Source organism: Ctenopharyngodon idella, chromosome 10 (genome assembly GCF_019924925.1).
Source record: "Ctenopharyngodon idella isolate HZGC_01 chromosome 10, HZGC01, whole genome shotgun sequence".
Lineage (NCBI taxonomy): Eukaryota > Metazoa > Chordata > Actinopteri > Cypriniformes > Xenocyprididae > Ctenopharyngodon > Ctenopharyngodon idella.
The window spans coordinates 32196053-32218253 of NC_067229.1; the positions used below are offsets into that span (position 1 = coordinate 32196053).

At 37.3% G+C, this 22201-nt stretch overlaps 1 long non-coding RNA gene across 1 annotated transcript in view; it reads right to left on the reverse strand.

Annotated features, from left to right (window-relative positions):
- LOC127521889 (uncharacterized) overlaps positions 1-20706 on the reverse strand; it is a 29190-nt gene extending 8484 nt beyond the window's left edge. Inside the window, exons 1-3 of the long non-coding RNA XR_007932479.1 lie at positions 20326-20706; positions 14869-15835; positions 3126-3422 (exon numbers count right to left, since the gene is read on the reverse strand). This is a non-coding gene — a long non-coding RNA (uncharacterized LOC127521889). The remainder of the gene's footprint in view (positions 1-3125; positions 3423-14868; positions 15836-20325) is intronic.
- Between the last annotated feature and the right edge of the window lie 1495 nt (positions 20707-22201).

Sequence of the window (22201 nt, forward strand, 5' to 3'; positions counted from 1 at the left end):
GAGTGTTGAAGTTGGATGAAGGTAAACAAATGGGAACATGAATTCACAATGCACTTAAAAAACACAAAGCCAGAAAACTTACCCAACCATTTCAGAAGACCACCACACAGTATTGTTATATACACATTTGTTTTGTGCATAATGACAAATTTTCTTTAAAGGTTTCACTGTTTAGGTCAAAACTCTTCCCCTGCAGAAGCGGAAACAGTCTAGCTTTTCTATTGATCTCCCAAGTTAACAAATCTCATTATCTGTGAAAATGATCTCTGAGATACACAGAGGAGAAAAAAGCTGTTAGCCTTTCTTTCAACATAAGAGGGTTATTTCAAGTACTCTGTCTGGCTCTGATGAAAACCATTAGACACAGGCCTTGTTAAGAGAAGACATGGTGTTCTGATCATTTATAACATAACAGTATGTGGTCTGCACATATTTAACTAGATTGTCGAACAAGTGCACTGTGTCATTTTCTAATACAAAGATTAACAATTTAACTCATTTTTGGTTTTGGTGAACTCTTTTTCACTATATGGTAGTATATAGCAAAGGGTCTGATAACTCTTTTTTTTTACGTCTACATCTCACTCAGCCAAGCACGACCAACCATTTTATGTTTACTAAACCTGGCAAACAAACCTTAGCTTCTGCTATTATATTCATAAAAGTAATTTGGCAAATGAGCCATTTCTGATACCTTTTGAACTCTGCAAGTAAGAAATTGTGTGGTAATATTTCTGCAAAATGATACATTGCCTGCACAATTTGTGACACATTAGTTCAAGTAATGTATAAATTATATAATTACTATACTGAGTATGATTTCTTACTCAGTATTTTTGTCTTGTTGGCCAGTACAAATATCTAAACACTCTTAAATCAAGATACAAAAAATCAAAAACATAACAAACTAAATCTCCATCATAACTGAATATTAAACACCAGTCTTTATTTCAAAATGTTCAAGAATAATGTTGCTTCCACTCATTTTATGTATCTTGAACAAGCATATTTAATATTGTAACAGTTTAATGTTTTGGCCAATACATTAAGTCATATAATGGGAATAAGAATGTACTGCATAGTATAAATGATCCAAATGAGATCTTAATACAGGAGGAAATGGGCTTTGCGTGATATTTCCTTTTCCCAGTGTATTTCCCAAAGATTTGAGAATTTTCTGGTTCAATATGTGTTTGCTTTCACCAGAATCTAAAATACTTCTGTTTCAACTTCTGTTGATGACAACATGATCCCCCAAGTGACCTTTTCCATCCTATTTCTGGATCACTGTGTGAATGTAGCACATATACACAAACACAAAAGTTTGTGGAATATATTTTGGCCGTAATCGCAATTGATTCTTTTTGACCTATACGTGAATTGGGTGAACTCTTAAAATTCACTCCCCTAAAGTTGTTGGAAGCTTAAAAGAACAATTATATGGCTGATTTAATTTAATTAAACTCCAGCAAGGTTAAAAAGGGACAGCTTGAGCACTCACTCAAATAAATAAGTTCTAACGTAGCCATGCTAATTTAATCTAGGAAGGCAACAGCTCAATGGCACTACAAAAAACATTGTGTTGCTCTCCTCACTAGACAAGTTTTACCTATAATTGTGCTTTTTTAAGTTCTCCTTTCATCGTCCTCTCTGCCGGGCACCTCATCTCTTTTTATCACCCTCTCGGACGCCTCTCTGTTCCCACGTCTCGTCTCATCTCGGCTCCGGTCAGATGGGAGCAGCTGTCGGTGTCTAACTGGGTAACTCATTACCTGGCAGCTCTTATTGAGCCAGTGCAAAGCTGTGTCGGGATTTGTAAGACTGACTAAAGGTTATATCAGACTGTAACATGATAATTTGAGATGTACACAGTGTGTCAAACACATCAAGCCTAATTAATGTTGACAGCAAGGTCAAGTGCTCTCCTTCATTGACAACAACATGCTAAAGGATTCTTAATTGAGGAAGTGTCTGGAAAAGATAAGGATGATGGCTGTAGAGATGACCAATGTGATTCACACCTTAGTGGATTATAATAAACTAAAATTGAGTTATTTGCATGCTTTTTGTATTTCTGAGCACTGTACTGGCAAATAGTGGTTAAATATCTGAGCTGCAAAGCTATAGGTTGTAGGTTCAAACCTCATATGGGGTGATCCAGATGTTATCTTTGTGCAAAACATTTAATACCAGGTTGCTCTTGTAATAAGTGTACTGTAAGGTGCTTTGTAGTTCCTATTCCCAGCATGCACTGGGACATGAATAATTAATATGGTTTGACTGTTTGTTTTTACATTATTTTTTGTCTCCTTTATTTAAAACCTGTCTTTTTGTTGTTGTTGTTGTTTTTGTTTTTTTGTTTTTGTGATGTCAGGATGCATTTGTTTCTCTACTCAAAATCTTACCGTTGCCGTGTTATGTGTTTTTGTCTCATGAGTGCTCATGTAGCCTAATGAATATTCATGTGATTTTGTCAAACAAATAATTCGATTTCCAAAATATGGTCCTGCATGAAATGGAAAACAATCTGAAGTGCATAATATTGAGCAATGTAAATAACTCTTTTTTAAGTTTGATACTACTTAAATAAAATATATTGTATTATTGATTTTAAGCCATGGCAGTGTACCAACCCTAAACTTACCCTTACAATAAAGCAAATACAGTAATTAAATGACGCAATATTGATGTACGCGTGCCCAGTGGCCATAGCTGTAGCTAGCTCCACTAGTGGAGGTGACGTATTTCCTGTTCGAGAGTGGAGCTCCACTCGCCCCTTAAGTCTGGAGCCAGACCCTATTGAATATTTTTTTGTTTAGTATGTCAGACTGGCAGATGTGAAAGTCATCTTTGGCTTATACTGACACCTACTGGTGTGGATGCAGCATCCAGCACAAGTTTACAATTATCAATGCAATTAATATTTGCAGTCAGCCATGATATGATTTTATTAACAAAGTTTGGGAGGAGCATGTTCAAATGATCTATCCAATCTAAATGTCATCAGCAATTATCACGTCCATCCTATCAGCATGAGAGGCGGCCTAAATATATATATATATATATATATATATATATATATATATATATATATACACACATGCACACACACACAATCGACTCACCTATGTTCCTTGCCAGTTTTCAGCATCTGGCCCCACCCATTTGTTACAATGTCAACAACTGAACTCTTCCCATTCGATGACGATTCCCTTGTTGTCCAGGATTCTTCACTGCATCTCACTGATGCAAGGAGCACTCGCGCTCAACAGGACACTGAAACCGAGCCTCAAGCAACACCGTGTGGTCATCGGCCCAGCCACGCTGCTTCTCGTACCCCAAGATACCGAGGCTTGCCTTTGCCATCAAGACATCCAACATCATCTTCAGCATCCTCTTACACCTCCTACACCCCACAATCCCTGCAATAGAAAAATGGACAGTGTTGGGGTTAAAACAACTAATCAGTGCTGATGTTCATTTTGATGAACAAAGCAGAATTATACAATCTGTATGTTTCACTTCAGTCAGCATTCCCATCTCCAAAACCCACTCCACCTTCCAAAGCCGCTAACAAAGCAAGTAAGAACTGCAAGGCCCCAAACTCATGCTCTCAAAAATCAGCATCTCCCTCCCTTGCAAGACCGCGTCTTCGAGCACCAGGACGCAGTAGCAAGCTCTCTGCAAGTTTGGGCAGCACCCCAGATTCCGCTGCTGCCAGGCCTCACACTCCTCTTTGTTCCTCCGAGCTACATACCATAGCTTTCCCTAGCGCTGCGTCCCACGTCATAATACCAGCCTCCATCAACACGTCACCCATGAGTATGCCTCTGCCAGTGGTGCAGGCTCAGCCACAGCCTTTTCCTGTCACTTTCTTCAACCCTCTACCCTGTTCGTGGCCTGCAGCCCCACCATCAGACTCTAGAGCAAGGCTGCCTCCGCTAGCAGCGCAGGCCCAGATGCCCTATTTTCCTCCCCAGCCTCCCTCCCTCCCCCAGGCTCAAGTGCGAGGATGCCTCAGCCTCAGCCCCAGCCCCGGCCTTTCTTCCTCCTAACACTCTAGCCCAAGCTAGATTTCCTTTCACTCTGTTTTCCGCAACACCAGTGCCTATCCCACTGTCTATCCACTGTCTATCCCGTTGCCAGCAACATCAGAGCACAGATCCTCACATGTGCAGACATCGATTTATCTTCCCTACTATCATTACTTCCTCCTTCCATCTCAAATCGCCAAATCGACTGTGGTGATTTTGCAGTCACCCTTAAAAATCCAGCACACAGTCCATCCCACATTATTTCCTTTTCTGAATTGCTTTCAGCCATTACAGCTAAACCTTTGCACTGCACTTCCCCACAGGAGACGAGAACTAAACGATTATCTTGTGATAATTGTGGAGCTCACATTATCTTAAGGAGGAACTCACTTTTACATCTATCACAAGCTGTTCTCAGCAAAATGCACCTGTCCGCGAAGCCCAGTGGAATCGGTGCCCTTACTGGGGTGCTTTAGACATGCATTTAAACAACAGAGTGTTCCTGGGTTGCCGTAACATTTCCTGTGTAGTCTGTAGATGAGTTGCTCACTCCACCACAGCTTGTCCTATGATTAACCCGTCAATTCCCCCTTGCCCAGATTCATCACAGGTCAAGTCAACTAGTTCTGTCCCATCGGCCAGCAAACATCAACTTCGACTCCTCAGATTTGGATTTCAAAAGAAGAAATACTACTTTCTCGTCCAACAGTCAAGTCTGCAACAATTTTAACTTAGGGAGATGCACAAGGCAGAGTTGTCGTTGCATATTTGCATATTTGTAGCTTTTGTTGGTGAGACTCATGCCCGCACAATATGCCCTGTTAAAAGATCCTTAAATAAAGATTTAAAAAATTATTGTCGATCCTGTGAATATTTCTTGTTTGTGTACTGAATTGTCTCACCACCCTAACACTAACTTTACTGACTATTTACTGTCTGGTCTCGAGCATGGTTTCAAACCTGGCGTTGAAAGTCTCCCATCCCAAAGCATTATTTGTGACAATCTCCAGTCGCTTTCGCTGAGCCTGACACAGTCAACATTCTAATTAAAAAAGAAACTGATTCAGACTTCATGATCGGCCCTTTTAACATTCCCCCTTTCTAGTGTTCAGTCCCACTGGAGTGGCTATCAGAAAATTTTCAAGCAAAAACCGCTTAATAATTGATCTCTCAGCCCTGCACAACTCTTCATTTCCAAGCATAAACAGCCTCATCTCTCTCTAAGAATTTTCTCTTCATTACCACATCATTGACCAAGCTATAACCTTGATCAAAGACTTAGGTCGCCGCGCTTGGCTCGCCAAAGTCGACATCACTTATGCATTCAAAGTGATGCCCATCCACCCGGATTCATGGCATTTATTTGGCGTGCGCTGGCACAGAAAATTTTATTTTGCCGACCACCTAACTTTTGGCTGCAAAAGCAGCCCTAAGATTTTCGACATGCTATGAGAAGCTATTTGCTGGATTCTCTCTAATAACTATGCAAATCCTTATGTTATTCACCTTTTAGATGATTTCTTAATCATCTTGCCTCCCGACTCTATCCAAGCCACACATTTCTGACAGTCCAAAAGATTTTCGCTGAGCTTGGGATTCCAATCACCCAAGATAAAACCATGGGTCCAGCCACATCCATCGAATTTCTGGGCATAAACTTAGATACAGTTAATTTCCAGGCCTCACTACCTAAGGAAAAATTGACAGGATAATTCTGGTCGCATCCACCCTCCTAGACAATTCAAATTGTTCTAAACGCAAGCTGCTATCTTTGCTCGGCCACTTAAACTTTGCAATGCACATAATCCTGCAAGGCCGCCCTTTCATCTCACACCTCCTCTCCCTCGCATCTTCAATTCACACGCTAGAGGACCAAATCTCCTTAGCTTGTGCTGCAACAAGCTCAGTTTATGGATAACCTTCCTTAAACAATGGAACGGTCTGTCCTTTTTTCTTTTTCAGAATCCAATTTTTCCAACTTATTTTCGGTTCGCCCTCCTCAGAAATAGCCAATACACAGACATCTCTGCTCATCAAAGGCATCCAAAGAACTCAACCCACCCGCACAGATGCTAGACAACGCATAACTTTAGACATACTCATAAAATGTATGTATGTACAGTATTGTGCAAAAGTCTTAGGCCACCACCAGCTTTGTTGTTTTAGCAATGTTTTATCATCAGGGCTAGTCCTTTTGGATGAAACCACCTCTTACTTCTTAAAGCAAAGTAAGACAGATCAAACAAAAAAGGCCATTTCATGTACATTTTCAATCTCCCGTCACCAATTCAACTGTACCAATCCCTCTTAGCCTGCCTACATTTTATAAGCTCACAGGCTAAATTCCCGAAATTCTCTCTTTGCAGACGACTCCAATCGCCCCGTCACAAGTTTCTGGTTCCAAAAACACCTTAAATCCATTTTGCTCCAATCCGGCATCCCAGCAGATCACTTTTCCAGCCATTCATTTGGTATAGGTATAGCAACCACAGCTGCCCAAAAAGGCCTCTCCCAGCAGCAGATCCAAGCACTTGGCCACTGGTTGTCGGAGGCTTTCAAGTGTTACATTCGATCAAATTGCTTCCACATCAAAGAAGCGCAATGAACCCTCATCAGCTAAATTCTTTAGTGTCAACTTGTTCTCATACACCCAAACCTACAGGTTTACTGCATCCACCTCAATTTAACACCATCAATCCACTAAATAGTGGAAATATTTCCACGTTAACTGCCGCAGCATCATCCACCCACTCGCTCCCGCAGGAGCTAAATGTATTATTTCACTGCCGCAGCAGTGATACAACCTACAGCAGCTTAATTTATCCGCTCCCACAGAAGCTCCGTTTTCTCTGTCCAACATGCTTCACCACCACAGCAGTGTTACTCCCTCCAAAAGTTCAATTTTTCTGTACAAATTTCTTGAACTGCCGCAGCAGTTTTATCTCCTCCACTCCCGCAAAAGCTCCATTTCTCCACCCAACTTACATTCACTGCCGCAACAGTGTTATCTCTTCCGCTCCTGCAGGAGCTCAGTTCTCTGTCCAACTTGCCCTTTGAATAGTTGCAAAGCAAGTTGGAAAGCAAGTTTGGTTCCACTGTCATCAGCAATTATCACGTCCATCCTATCAGCATGAGAGGTGGCCTATACATACAGTCAACTTACCTACGTTCTTTGACAGTTTTCAGCATCCCTCCACTACCCTGATTCCTCACTCTTGGCTGTTTCCTACCACAGCCAGGAATATGGGGAGAGTACTCTGGGTTTGGGCCAAATACAGTGCCCGGAGCCCTCAGACAGCACGTCAGATACACATACCATTTACTCTATCTGACTTATTTGTAAGTGAATTGTGTAACGTGTAGTAGCTGTAACGTCAGTCCACTGAGGCAAGTTAAAGGTGAACCCAAATGCAGCTTTATTACCCAAACCGATTCGAAACAATGAAATCCAAATCGAACTTGAAACAAACATGACTTCAAACAGAAAATAACATGAACAAAACATGAACTTGACTTGGAACATAAACTCACCAAACAGCGGGTTACACGAACCAGTGGTGTAAAGTTTTCGAGTAAATGTAATTAGTTACTGTATTTAAGTATCTTTTTAGCTTATGTGTAGTTGTACTGAGTATCAAAGATAATAGCAACTTTTACTCTCTACTTGACTACATTTTTGAACAAGTAAATGTACTTTTTACTCCACTACATTTATGATGAGTAATGTAATTACACATTACATTTTGCATGGCATCTAACTTTTTCTGCAGCAGTTTGTTTCTGCTATAAAGAAGTGATATCGCCATCTAAGGGCATTGTACTATATCTTTGCATTTTACCCTTACTCACCCAAACTTGTCAGCAAGGCTACTTTACGTGAATGTGAGTGCATTAACAGGTAATTGCTGAATTGCAGGTGTTTGATTTAGGAGATGAGGTCATGACTGCAGCCAGTGATGAGGCCGAAACCAGCACATACAGGGCAAGTATTTTTGACTATTTAACTTTACTTAACATTATTTTATTTATCCGCTATATTGACAAGACATTTTTGAAGGATACTGCTTTACTTGTGGCCTTTTTGTGCACTTGAGCTTAACTGAGGGTGTACTCACACTAGGTGCTCTGAACCGTGCCCGAGCGCGTTTGACCCCCAAAGCCCGGTTCGTTTGAGTAGTGTGATCGCTCCGTACCATGCCCGGGCGTGGTTCGTTTAGCCGGCCCTGGCCCGCTTGGAAGAGGTGGGCCAGAGCACGGTTCAGTTGGGCTCGAGCGCGGTTCGCATGCAGTGTGAGCGCTAACCGTGTCTGAGCACGGAACAGCTACTACTTTTGTGCGCTACTGTCATCATTACGATGGCAAACATCTTTGATACTACACTTTTCAATTCATGTAATTAATTTGAGTGTATTTGGGTGCATAGTGGGTCTGGATCTCACCTTATTGATGAACAGGAATTGTAGTTTGTGAGTAAAGCTGCAAATTCTTCCATTAACATCAGCTGCCTAGGGCTGGCTCTAGGCATGGGCAGGGATGGGCTGAGCCCACCCAAACGTCTGCCTTGCCCACCCAATCAGAATTTAGGTACAGATAGCATTATTTTTTTATTTTTTTTATGATTTGTTCATTGATTAAGAACACTGAAGTGGGCTGTGAAGTTTGACGAAGGGCTGTAGAATACCCAACTAATAAAAAAATAACAAGAAAATTGCAGTAGGCTATTTTTCTTTTCTTAGCTGAAAGTATACGGCAAGGTGCGTTACACTCACGCGCTTCAGTGTGTGGCAGAAAAGCAGAGGCTGACAATCACTAGCCAAAACGGGCAGAAAAATATGCATGCTAAGGTGCGAATTACGGGGTGTTGTTGCCTTGTAAATTACTTGTAAATATTAACATATACATTTATATCTCTGATTGATTATATCTAAAGATTTATTTTTAATTAATTCAAGAACGTGCATTTATTGCATGGACGGAGCAAGAACATAATGTAGGTGTTTAAAATCCATATGCATTGTTCATTTGAAACCTTGCCCTCTTTTGCTTGCTGTAAATGCTGTTAAACTGAAAGTACGAGGCAAACTGTCTGCTTAAATAACAACACTGAAGAATTCATTGTTTATATTTCGAGTAGTCACACAGAACGCGTAGCGGTTAAAATCGCGAGACGCAGGTCAGTGCAGGCATAGAGACGCATTTTTTTTTTTTTTAGTTTTTAATTTAAACGCCGCGTTTTTAAAACACCGCGTCATGCCAAGACGGTGCAAAGGATGTGAGACGTGAGCGCAATGGTCAAAGTGGTAGAGCGTGTTTAAACAATGAAAAATAATAGAAAAGTAGCGCAATGGAATTGATAAAGTGAACGGCCCCATTCTGCGTAATTAAAGTTACGTTAATTACTAAAACAGTAGGCTTCCGTTGCATTTACTTTCTAAATTGTCACTGGACAGTAGAAAAGTGAAAATGGCAGCATTTTTTTGAAAGTGAAAATAAGATAAAAACTCCCAAATCTATTAGTCAGCATCTATCTTAGTGAAAGTGTATTTCTTCCTGTTTTCTTCCATACAAAAGTTGCATCGTATATGACGTAAGCGTGCTCTGGCCCTCGACATTAAGTGCAATGTGAGTGCGGGCCTGTGGAGGAGTGGGGACTATCGCGCTCGGGCTCGGTTCAAGGCAATGTGCCTATAGTGTGAGTAGGGGAGACCAGGGACAGTTGTAACAGGGGACGGTTGTAACACCTTGAATTCCTCCAATCAGAAACAACCTAGAGTGATGACACTCACTGTGCACATGCTCAGTTAGTTTCCCTCCATTTTTGCCATAAAGGGAGCCACATTTGAATCTTCCTGACGGAGTAATCTACAAAAGATTGTTTTTGAGGTAAAAAAATTACTTTTCTTTCTGATGTACTTTTTTGGATGCTGTTATAGGATCAAATGTCTATGAATTCAAACATGTATTATTAGAATCCCTGTTTTGTAAGCTAAAAATAGAAATGGCTAACAAGTGTCAAACTAGCAGTCAAGCTAGCTCACATGAGATGAAAACATGGTTGGTGATACTGGGACAGTTGTAACGCCCCGTTACAACTGTCCCAGTATCACCAACCAAGTTTCATTTATATTTTAAAAACTAATCAAGCTAAAAAAAAAAACTGCATAGTTTCTCTTTAATGTGCAAATTAAAAGTAAAATGTGCAATGTGCATTGCAAATTAAATGTAAAATGTCATCAAATCACATTTTAAGGTATTTATCTTTTTTTATGTAAAGATAGTCAGTGTGATAGACAGCATGCCAAATATCAGAAAGAGGAAGACAGACAGGGGCGTCCCATTTTCTGTGCTGGAAAGGGCTTCAGATGAAATCAGACAGGGAAAGTCAGTCAGGGGAGTGGCCAAATCATATGGCATTTGCCATGTGACTCTGCACCGAGTCATCCTCTTTTTTGTCATTCGTGTGAAAAAAGGTAATCATTACTTAAAAACATGAAATGAATAGTCACAATAACATGACTGATAAATAATATTTTCTATTTTGAGTATATGATTGATTCATTATGTATATTTTAGACATGTTACAACCGTCCCTGTCATGCGTTACAACCGTCCCTGTACACTGGGACGGTTGTAACAGTGGAGAGACTGTATTAAAATCAATTTTGCAACCTGTACATATTTCATAAAACCATTTAAATACATTGTTTCAGCAGTTGACAGATTGAAGTTTATAATATAACAAATTGGTTATTCCAGTAAAAATGGTTTTTGATGTATTGCTAAAAATTGCAAAAAGTGTTACAACTGTCCCTGGTCTCCCCTACACCCTGAGACTTGAGAGTTTGTAGATGTTTAAGGCTGTTGTGTCGACCTTGATTTATTGCAATATTGAGGTGTTTTGTATCTGTTAAGGGTTTGTATTATGTAAAATATTTAATATATGGAAAAAAAAGGCACTATACAATTTCTAGTGGATAGGATTTTGGCGTAAGTGACACATTCTCTTAGGCATACGGAGCTGTCTATGACGCATTTTCCACCCGTGCAGTGTCTCTGAGTGCAGGACAAAAGTTATTGACGAATAAGTTTATTTATTGACTTTATGTTTGTAGTACTGGATGTTTATAGTGCTGAGACTATCTGGCCATACCTCGTTTAACTTTGTTTATGATTCTGTATAATATATATTTGTTATACTTTAATGAGGACGCTAATGTACCTTAAGTTGTTTATATGCTCTTTTATATTCTGTTTACTTCTTTGTTTCTTATTCTGCTAATCGCACTTTAAGAGGGTTGTTTATATTGTTTAATTTAGAGTTTGCTGTTTTATACAACAGTATGTGGGCCATTCCACCGAATGGGTGACATTTGCTTGTTGAAACTCTTCAAAATTAAACGTTATTTTTTTTATATTTTTTCAACACTGAATCTAATACTACACATATTTAATTATTCAAAATGTGTATTGGTCAATCTAAGGTAACTTTATTATTTTTTTTACAAGGTTTCAAAGCAGAAGATGGATGCATGTTTTCTCAGTCCTGTTACCAAAACTCATGTGCCATTTAAAAAGCATGCTTAAATCATGTCAATTAATTCCTTTGTATTCACCTCAAGAAAGTATTTATATCAAAGAAATTAGAGTTATTTGTTCAAATAACTGATAATTGTGACAAAAAACAAACAAAACAAAACAAACAAAACACTTTATATTAAGGCAAGGTGTATTTTAATAAAAAACGCAAAACAATTTTTTTTCATTTAAAAGAAGACAGAAGTCTCAAGTCTCATTTTTTAATTTTTATTTAATGTATTTAACAATTGTATAAATAATGGGCCAAACAAAACTGATAAAAACAGTGGTTTAACTTTATTTTTTTAGAAAAATAAATAAATTTATTAACAGGAATGAACACTTTGTAACATGAATGAACACTGGGTAGCAGGACTGAGTGTCCATATGTGAGAAAGAGAGTGTGTACATGGCCGTGTGTGCATGTGTGTGAGTGAGATTTCTGTGTTGAAGGAATGTGCTGTGTGCTAGTAGTACATCACAGCGAAGGAGGTGGAAAGAGAAAGAAGGAGAGAGAGGAGAACAGAGAGAGTGAGAGAGAGGGAAGGAAAGACAAAAAGGGGGGAGAAGAAAGGGTTGCGGGTGTGTTTCACTCCTTCCCTTGCAGCATGCCATCGGTGGGTGTTTCTGGCAACTGCATAGTATACACTGTAAAAAAATATTCCGTAGTTTTTACAAAATAATTTTGGCAGCTGTGGTTGCCAGAATAATTTTGTAAAAAATACAGAAAAACTGTAAACACATTTACAGAACAAACTGTCAATTTTACAGTATAAAACTGTAATTTACAAACAAGAAAATTTGAATGTAAACAAGTAAATTCAACAATGCACACTACTACTAAAATCTGTTTTGTACCTTTAACATATACTGACAACCACCATAATAATGCAGGTGGTAAAAGAGAAAGCCACATGAAGAATCAGAGTTCATCACAAATAGCTTTTCCACGAGCTGAAGTATATACTAATATAAAGAGGGTGCAAAGAGTCATTCACGCAAACGCAAAACACCATCATGGTAACCCACAACACTTACATAATGCAATAAACATTCATTAAACAACAGAAGATGTAACATAAAACCCTAATGTACATAACTGATAACAAAAACTATTAAGAAACATGATTTTTTAAACAAAATACTTTCAAATGTGGAGTGTCACACAGGGAATTGTGGGAATATCAGTAAAATTTACAGCATTTTACGGTGAAAATTACATAAAATGTCTGGTAAGAGCTTTTACAGTTTTTCCCTGTATATAGTACTGAAACTTACTGTTAACCTATTTACAATTTTTTTCCGTAGCGTTTTTACAATATTTCACTGTTAAAATCACAATAATTTTTTACAGTGTAGGTTATCTCCATCTTCTACAAAAGATAAGTAGGACAAAGACAAAAAGATTAAGTCACTTCGTGGTGGACTGGCTCCCTGCAAGTATGGTATTCACATTGTAAAACTAATCCTAAAAATCTACAATTTAAGTCATTTCAACTGTAAAACATATGATACAGGTGAATAGTATTATATCAACTAATATACACATTATTAAATCAACAAAACAGAGGACTGTACTCTTTCCTGTTACTTTTACTCACTCTTGTTATTTTTCATGAGTAACCAACGTGATCTCATGAGAATACGTGCGTATTTTTACGTAGTGTGATTCTACCACACGTACATTTACTTACGTTTTCATACACACAAAAACGTACATTGACGTATTTAGAGGACTAAAACGTAAAAATACTTACGTATTAACAGCAATAAAAACATAAATCATGTAACGTAAAGTGTGAATGTATATGAATTCCCATGTATTAATGTTGTTTTAGTCGAATTTATTGAAAGCAGTTTACTCATCTACTTAATATGAAATAACATTTCTGTTCGTGACTTGTGCTGCTCGTTTCGGAGGATTATATGTTAAACAAGACTACAATTTAAAACCTTATGAATAAAATTTCTGTAATTGTTTAACCATTTTGTAATATTTAGTTTGTTTGCTATGCGACACAGAAGGCGTTTTCTCCTATGCAGCGACTGACAATACAACTATAAGATACACCAAAACACAACATAAATTCACAAATCACATACATTTTATTTGTTCGCTGTACTCCATATCTTTACAATCCATATGTTTGTAAAGAACAGATCCAAATTCAGCCCTTTATCCATCGATCTTCATCTTCATTCTCAGCAACAGCGACCATCACAGTCAAAGCTCGCGCTCGTTATGATTCAAATTTGAAAGTAGCGCCACCCTCGAGAAGCGTTACGACATGGTTTACGGCACTGATATCAAACGCTCATTGGTTCTCACCCTGCTTCGTCACAGATTGCGACATGCCGTGTTTCAGTGGATTGACATTTGAAATGAGTGTCGCGCCTTCACGGAGAGAAGCCGGATTCATCATATTTTCATGGATTAATAAATTAAATTCTGCTCTGTACCCTATAAAAAAGAGGACTGTGACTGGAACTCATCATCATTTGAACTACTTTTGGTACCACTTTTGACATTTTCGCAAAAAAATAAATTATTGTGATTACGCTTGTTTGTCTTATTCTTTTATTTATAACAGTAGGTAGTTTTAAGAAATGGTTATGGGTAGGTTTAGGGGTAGGTGTAGGATTAGTGGCTCAAAATATCGTTTTAATGTTATATTTTTACTGATTGTCATTTTCCTACACATTTCTGCCCATTATGTTTTATTCTTTTAACATTCTGTATAAAATGGGTAGGTTTAGGTTCGGGATGAGGTTTAGGGATCTTACATTTATCTACAAAACGATAAAATGGAAATTATACATGTATCTTTATGACATGATAAGATTCGTAAATATTTTACGTTTTTTTCGCTGTAAAAACGTAAGTATTTTTACGTTTTAGTGCCATAATTACGTCAATATTGTACGTTTTATCACCTTTCTAAACGTACAAAAATGTACGTTTTGTGTCTTTGAAAGTTACGTATTAATACCTACGTATTGACAATGAGACCAGGCTGGAGTAACAGGATTTAGTTTTTAAGCAAAAAATGATCAAATACATGACATATGGTCACATGGCGTACATGCTAATAGCATGAGGATACTAAGCTAATTCTAGTGACTTACCTAAAGTTAATATTTTTAAAATAAATAACATCTAAGAAATAATTTAGGTAACAGGACAGTACGTTGAGATTGACCTTCTCAGTCATAGTTACAATTTCATCAATTATGCATAAATTAAAATGAGAGGACTTACTTTTGGTCTTCTCATGGCCTGCATATTATCCAGATGCAACTTCCTGTTGAAAATGTGTCATGTGGCATGTTCCAAGTTTTTTAGAAGGGGCAGTGTGTGAGGGTAACAGGACTGAGTGAAAAACTGGGGACACGATTAAAATTTGTATTTTATATGATATATTATGGATTTCTCATGAAATTTCTTTTTGTTTAGCATAGATGGTATATGGAGTCACACAACAATACAAAAAAAAAAAAAAAAAAAAGATTTGTGAAAGATTTTAATGATTATATTTCATGATAAAGTTTAGGTTTAGGTAGCGGGGACATGTAACAAATGCTATTTTTTTGTGTTCTGAGTAGTTTTTAATAATGCTTTTAAATTATATATTTTAAATGTGCAGTTAGATTAATGTTCAGGACACTTTGCTTAATAATAAAATGTATTTTAGAGCTAATTTTCATGCATATTTATACATACAATGTCCTGGGGACATAAATGTCACCCATTCGTTGGAATGGCTCATGTAGATATTCATGTTTGATATTTAGTTATTTACTGCTGTTTATTTATTTATTGCAGAAACTACCTCCAATGCATAATCAGTATGTGTATATGGTGAAACCCTGCACACAAATAAAAGGTGGAAAAAATATGATGGCTCCTCCCTGATCAGAGTGCTGAAGTGGTTAAGACCATTAAAGAACTGGCATTTATTGGGGCAATCCCCAACAGGGAAACCAGAGGGAGGAGGAGCTCGGAGGAGACGAAGGGGTGGGGTGTCGAGGTGTAGCCAGAGACCCGGAAGTCCGTGGCGGAGGCAGTGCAATGACTGACTGAGGCTGAGCCGGAGGGACGAGGGAGCCAGAGGAGTCCTAGGGAGTAGTCGCTGCACTGCTGTTAAGTCCATGTTGTTGTTGTTGTTGTTGTTTTTTCTCATTTTGAGGATCTGTTCTTCTGTAACGTTGTGGCTCTAACTGTCACACTACAGAGAAGGGTATCAGAAAGACCGGTCTTTAATCACAGCACTCAGGAAATCAACAACCACACAAACTGAAACGAGAACCGATAAGGAACTAAACATAACAGGTGGTATAAATACAAAGCGGAATCAAACATACAAAATAGGTGTGCACATCCCAAACACCATAATTGGACTCAGATGCAGGACAACAAAATAACGATAATGAAAAAAAGAAGTGTGAAGTCCGCACACTGAAAAAAACTGCTCCAACAGATTTATTATTCAATGCAACGTTTCGACCAACAGGCCTTCATCAGGCACAATACCCATGTGAAATACAATCAACTCTTTATACAACAGGTGATCACCTTAATTAAACTGACTCAAGAAACAGGTGACAATTAAAATCATGTGACAAAAAAAAACAACAACAACAATATATATATATATATATATATATATATAAACCAGGCCTCCAAGTAATGGCCACTTTATGTTCACTGAGAAGCACACATTGAAGCCTGGTTAACTCCGTTTGTCAAGACTTCTTATGGCTGAGTATTATTTTGTCCCAGCATCAGTGTTGGCATGACAAAACCTTTTTTCTGTAGGATGAGCCAGGCCAAGAATGATCTTGTCCTTACGCGTACTTGGTAAATTATTCATCTCTGCTCAGCATCATTCACATTCATGGCTGCTGATTACTCTAAATGCTTTAGCCCTGGGGGCTGAACAGTCCCCTGACTGCTCACATTAATAAAAGCTAATTAATGGAAGGGTTAGGAGAGCAGTATGGGAGTAATGAATGATGGTTTAAGCTCTGATCAAATACTCGGCCATTAATTGGCTTTACAAAGTCATCCTCCATGATCACAGTATTTGCCATGTCATTGACTCTATACTGAACAAATTACAGACTAGAAGCATAATGAGAGAGAACAAAATGTATGTACTTTTCTTTTTTGTATGAGATTCAAAAATCGTTTTTAAAAATGCATATATGATAGTGATTCTCAGCTTATGGGTTGCAAACCAACAATGGTTACAAGTTTATTGTAGACAGCAGGTGGGGAAAAATGTGTGTGTGTATATATATATATATATATATATATATACACACACACACAGTTGCAATCAAAAGTAGTCAACTATTTTACATATGTTTATTAATACACATTTGAGTGATTCCAAAAATGTAAAGTTAATGAAAAATAAAAAGGAAACAAACTGGTTCTAAACATACGTGTACGAAATTATTCAATCCCCAAAAGTCGAATTTTGCATAGAATCTTTTATTCTTTATAACCTCCAATAAACGCTGCCTAAGCTTTGCAGCTTTGCCAAATGCCACTCTTGACAAGAAGAACATAAAAGGCTGATTTGAATGTGCTTAAATTCATTTGGATATACCTGTGGAGTTGTGGAAGACTGTTTTATGAAGGGATGTGACCAAACTGGAACTTTTTGGACCCATGGATCAGTGGTATGTCTGGTGCAAAAAAGGCTTATGAGCAGAAGAACACCATCTCCATGGTCAAACGTTGTTATGGGGTTTTTGCTGTTGCAGGAAGTAGAAATCTTGACTGTATGAAGGACAGCATGAATTCTTTGAAGTATCAAGCTATTTTGGCAAAGATGGTGATGGCTTCAGTGCAGAGACTGAAGCTTGATGATCAATGGACTTTCCTGCAGGACAGCCATCCCAAATATACATCCAAATCTACTTAAGCTTGGTTCAGGGATCAGTCGTAGAATGTTCTTGAGTGGCCTGTACAGTCTTTAGATTGAAATCTTATTGAAAATATTTGGTGGAATTTGTAGAAAGCAGTGGTAACATGGAAACCAAAGACTATCAGTGATCTGGAAGCTTTTTCAAGCAAGAAATGGGACAATATTGCAGTAGAGAGGTGACAGAATCTTCTAAGCACTTACAGGCAGCGTTTATTGGAGGTTATAAAGAATAAAAGATTCTGCACAAAATTTCTGTGTCCGTGTTTTTCTACACAAAATCTGGGTCCGAAATCGCATACTTTCTTGAGTAAGTACTTATTTTGAATAAGCACTTCCTTTGCAAGCACTAAAAAAGTATGTTCTATATACTGTAGTATGAGTGTGTGTAGTATGAATCATGTCCTGACGTTGGGTCAACATTTCTGTTCGAAAATATCCCTACCGCTAAACCCAACCCTACCCATAAGTTATCCCTAAAATCAGAGGGAAATGACCTAACCCTGGTTGTAAGCCTAAACTTGACATAAACTTGTCCATCAAATCTGATTGGTTAATTGGAATGTTGTTCCAGGATCAACAAAGATGTTTCAGGTTCTGCACAGTATGAATGTAATACTTATGTACTATATTCGCCATGTTGCCTTCATCATATGACCTACCAGCATAAGTTGCATCACTTCACTGCCATTCACAAATTCTCTCCTGTGGCCTCATGAGATAGACTTCAGCATCTCGCTGGAAGTAGTAGGTCATCTGGGTACTTTTTGCTTACTCTTTTATGAGTACTGGGAATTTGGATATACTTATTTGTCACATACTGTTTTTCACCTACTATATAGTAGGGGAGTATGCTATTTCAGACGCAGCCACCCTTATGGAAAGAAAATATATTTCCCTATATATGAATTATCAATATATTACATGATTTAACAGTATATTTGAAAATATACAGAAAAATATATTGCGTAAATATATTACAATATATTGAATAATACATAAGGAATTGCCACTTTTCATATATTGAAAAATATGTGATAATATATTTACTAATATATCATAATGTATGTAATTTTATATTCAGTAATATACTTCATAATATATAGATTTATATGTGATCAGATATGGTACTGCATGCATAATATATTGCAGATATATTTACTCATGCAGTATAAACACATATGGTACAATATATTATGTAACACATTTCTTATATTTTATAATAATTTACATTTTAAATGTTTCATATTTTCAAGTTAGTAAACAAAAGCACACCTGCATGCACTAAAGTTTCTACCAAAGAGACTATCACTGTGCTATAGCGTGCACAACCATTACTTTTTAAATAAAGTTATTATAGTCTTAGTGGTGTTCAGCCAATCATCAACCTAACCACAGACTCTACTCTTCAGCACAATGGTAACCCCAAAAACTCATACATACCAGAAAACCTTTTAAATTCCAAAATAATACAACTTTAAACACTAACAGATCTCGCCCTATATCAATATTGAGCAAAACACAGGAAATATCGCTTAATTTTTTACTTTATTTACTCTCCTTTAACAGTCAGAAGCAAAGCATGCTGGGAACTAGACGTCTGTTGTAACCACTGATTGTAACTCATTCCATAAATGTGTGTATATATGTGTGTACAATACATTCACATTTATATGGGAACATGTGTGCAATATATGTACACAATAAAGGATAAAACTTTATGAATGTAATGCTATTTTTGTCTTCATTTATAAATATTTTATATGTATCAATATATAGCCATACATGGTCAATGCATATATTGCAGTATATTGAAAAATATAAGCACTAGTTTTCCATATATGGAAATGTATTATGTAATATATCGTATTATATTTTGCAGTATATTCCCATATATTTTTGTTCCGTAAGGGCAAGCTGTGTACCAATTCTCCATGACTGCAAGTGGCAAGTCTCGCCCATAGGTTACATCCAGCTGCAGCTGAAGTCGAACACACCTGTTATCTCATAACTGGCTCCCCCACTGAAGTGTGAATCATTTTTGCTTATGTCTGATTTGAAATAATGAACGCTTGCGTACTGTATACTTTAGGTTTTTGAGGCTTGCATTATATTAGTCTATGCATTAATATATTTAATGGCCTATGTTTAAATTGGCATGCAGCTCATGCAGTCATGCTCATTACTACATTTCAGTGTTTTATTTTAAAAACATTGTTTGCTGTTTGCATGTTAAAAAATGTTGGTATTGTTTGGTTGCCACTTTTTCCCAAAATCTTAAGCAAATCTGCTGAGAATCACTATAATATAAGTTAACACAAAACGATTAATGAAAAAAAAAAAGAAAATTTAAAATAAGGTATGTGTCAGTTTGCTAATTAAAGCCTCAAAGAACTGTGAGATCACACACTTAATGGCAATTAAATGTTTCTACACATACTGTACACAGGCCTCTTACTTGTCTCATTTTCTCAACATCCATTTCGCACTAAAGAGCCTTATGACTCAGCATAACCTATTACACATTTTCAAAATGAGAAATCAAGTCTGCAACATCTAAATGGGTGTTTCAGTATAGCTTAAGTGTTTGTTATTCTCTTATTCACTATGACTTATATATAGTCTCTAACATATGATCTAAATGACCAATCAGAGCATAGCTGTTATACTGCTAATGCTTCATGTGGGTCAAGACACATATATCAAATTTTAGTCATTCTCAGTCTATGGGGAATTAGCTTTTTATCCTCTGGAATCTAGTGGATAAATCAAACCTCTCTTACCTCCAAGTCAGTCCTTTTGTAGTCTTTCAGTCGACACTTCTTCTTGCAAAGATTGCTGTGAAGCTGCCGTTTGCCGCTGCTCCAAGGTTGAGACCCTTTTTTCGTATAAAGATCTTTCTTGACATATCCACCTCTACTATAAAACGGTGTCGTGCCATGATGATAATTACTGCCGTCATCCCCCGAAGGCACCTTTGGTCGCCCAGTGCACTACTAGAAACAAGCTTTTACTGACCTGTCAGAGCAATGTGCATATCTCTGTCATGCAGACAGCATATCTCTATCATGGACTATTTTAAGGTTTTCCCACCCACCTGCACAGATAATGTTTGCTCTGGTGTTTGTGTATGTTGTCCTTCCCTGGGGATGGCAAACCTGTCAGTTGTTGATTTGATTTTCTGCATTTGCTGCTCTTTTGCTGTAGTTTTGCCTATTCTGGTCCACCCATTTCAGCCTGCTGGGGCGCAATATTTCTGTCAAAAGCCCATCTGCCCACTGAGCTGGGTAATTTCCAACCTATTGAGTTCTTCCTCAATGTCACCTTTTTGTATCAGCTTTATTAGCCGCATGCATGTTTCACGTCTCTATAATAGAGCACCTAATATAATATTGTTCAAGAATTCAGCACTCAGGGACTCCAATTTAAAAGTGACAGAAATGTTCACATAGTTATTTAAATGGGGTGCTTTCATTGAAATATGCCGCAATTTTGACCAAAAGCCAGAGTACAGTTCTGCCCCAGTGACTACCCAGCTAACAAAAATCTAAGAATACATTCTAATAACATTTTGCTAACATTCCCTTTAAATTATAAAACATTATTTTTGAATGTTCTCTGAAGGTTTAAAACATCCAGTTTTACAAACAAGGGAACATTCCATTTTATCTTTCTGCAGACATTACAGTAATGTTACTTTTGAATGGTCTCTGAACATTCTGAAACAAATATATTTTTTAAAAAGGTTACACAAACTAAAATGTTTCAGAAAAAAAAAAAAAAAAAAAAAACCTTTTCATGAATGATGTATAGGCTAGGTAATGTTTTTGTGCTAACATTTTGAGAACATTTTTAAAGACCAGATAACTCTGAACGAAAGTTGTATTAATGTTACTGAAAGAATATTTGCTCATAACATTAAGAGAAGCTTGCCAGAACATTAGCCAAAGTTCTGAGAATGTTTCCTGTCAGCGGGGTCATGAAATCTATGTGATTTCTCTATAATGGATCAACTAAAAACAGATTCCAAAAATGTAAGTTGTTTTGAAAATGATAACTTAATTTTCCCCAGAGCACCCTGTGTCAGTAGCCCCAAAATCTGGCAATAGTTGACACCATGTCTTGGCCTCAGTGTATATTCTCTAATCAGCCACTTTTGTCTGTCTGAACTCCCTCAGGTTTTCAAGATGGTGCTACTGCATAGATTAGACAATTACTATAATCCCTGTATTCTTGTTGCTAAGCAATATGAGGCAAACATGAGTTTTCCCTTACTACAGAGTGTAGCTGTGCTAAATTAACAATTTAGTATTTCTAAATAGATATCAGCATTTAAGTGAAAGTAACCTAAGCAAATGGATTTCATTCATTTTTTTAGAGATTTTTTAATTAGTAATATCAATAAGATACTTTTGCAAGAGTGTTGTATTGAATATCAGCAAATTGCAAGTGTGATATTGTTTTTATAGAACACTTCTATAATCTGATAAACTTCTTTGGGTTCCAGAAGTAAAAATCCCACTCATTTTTCTCTGTAAGGAAATAGATTTTTAATAATAATAATTAAAGACAGGCCTACAAGGTTGTTAAGCAATGGTATATGCTTTCGTTGAAGCTATCAGCCTGCATTATTTCAGCTTATTTTTTTAAATAACTGCA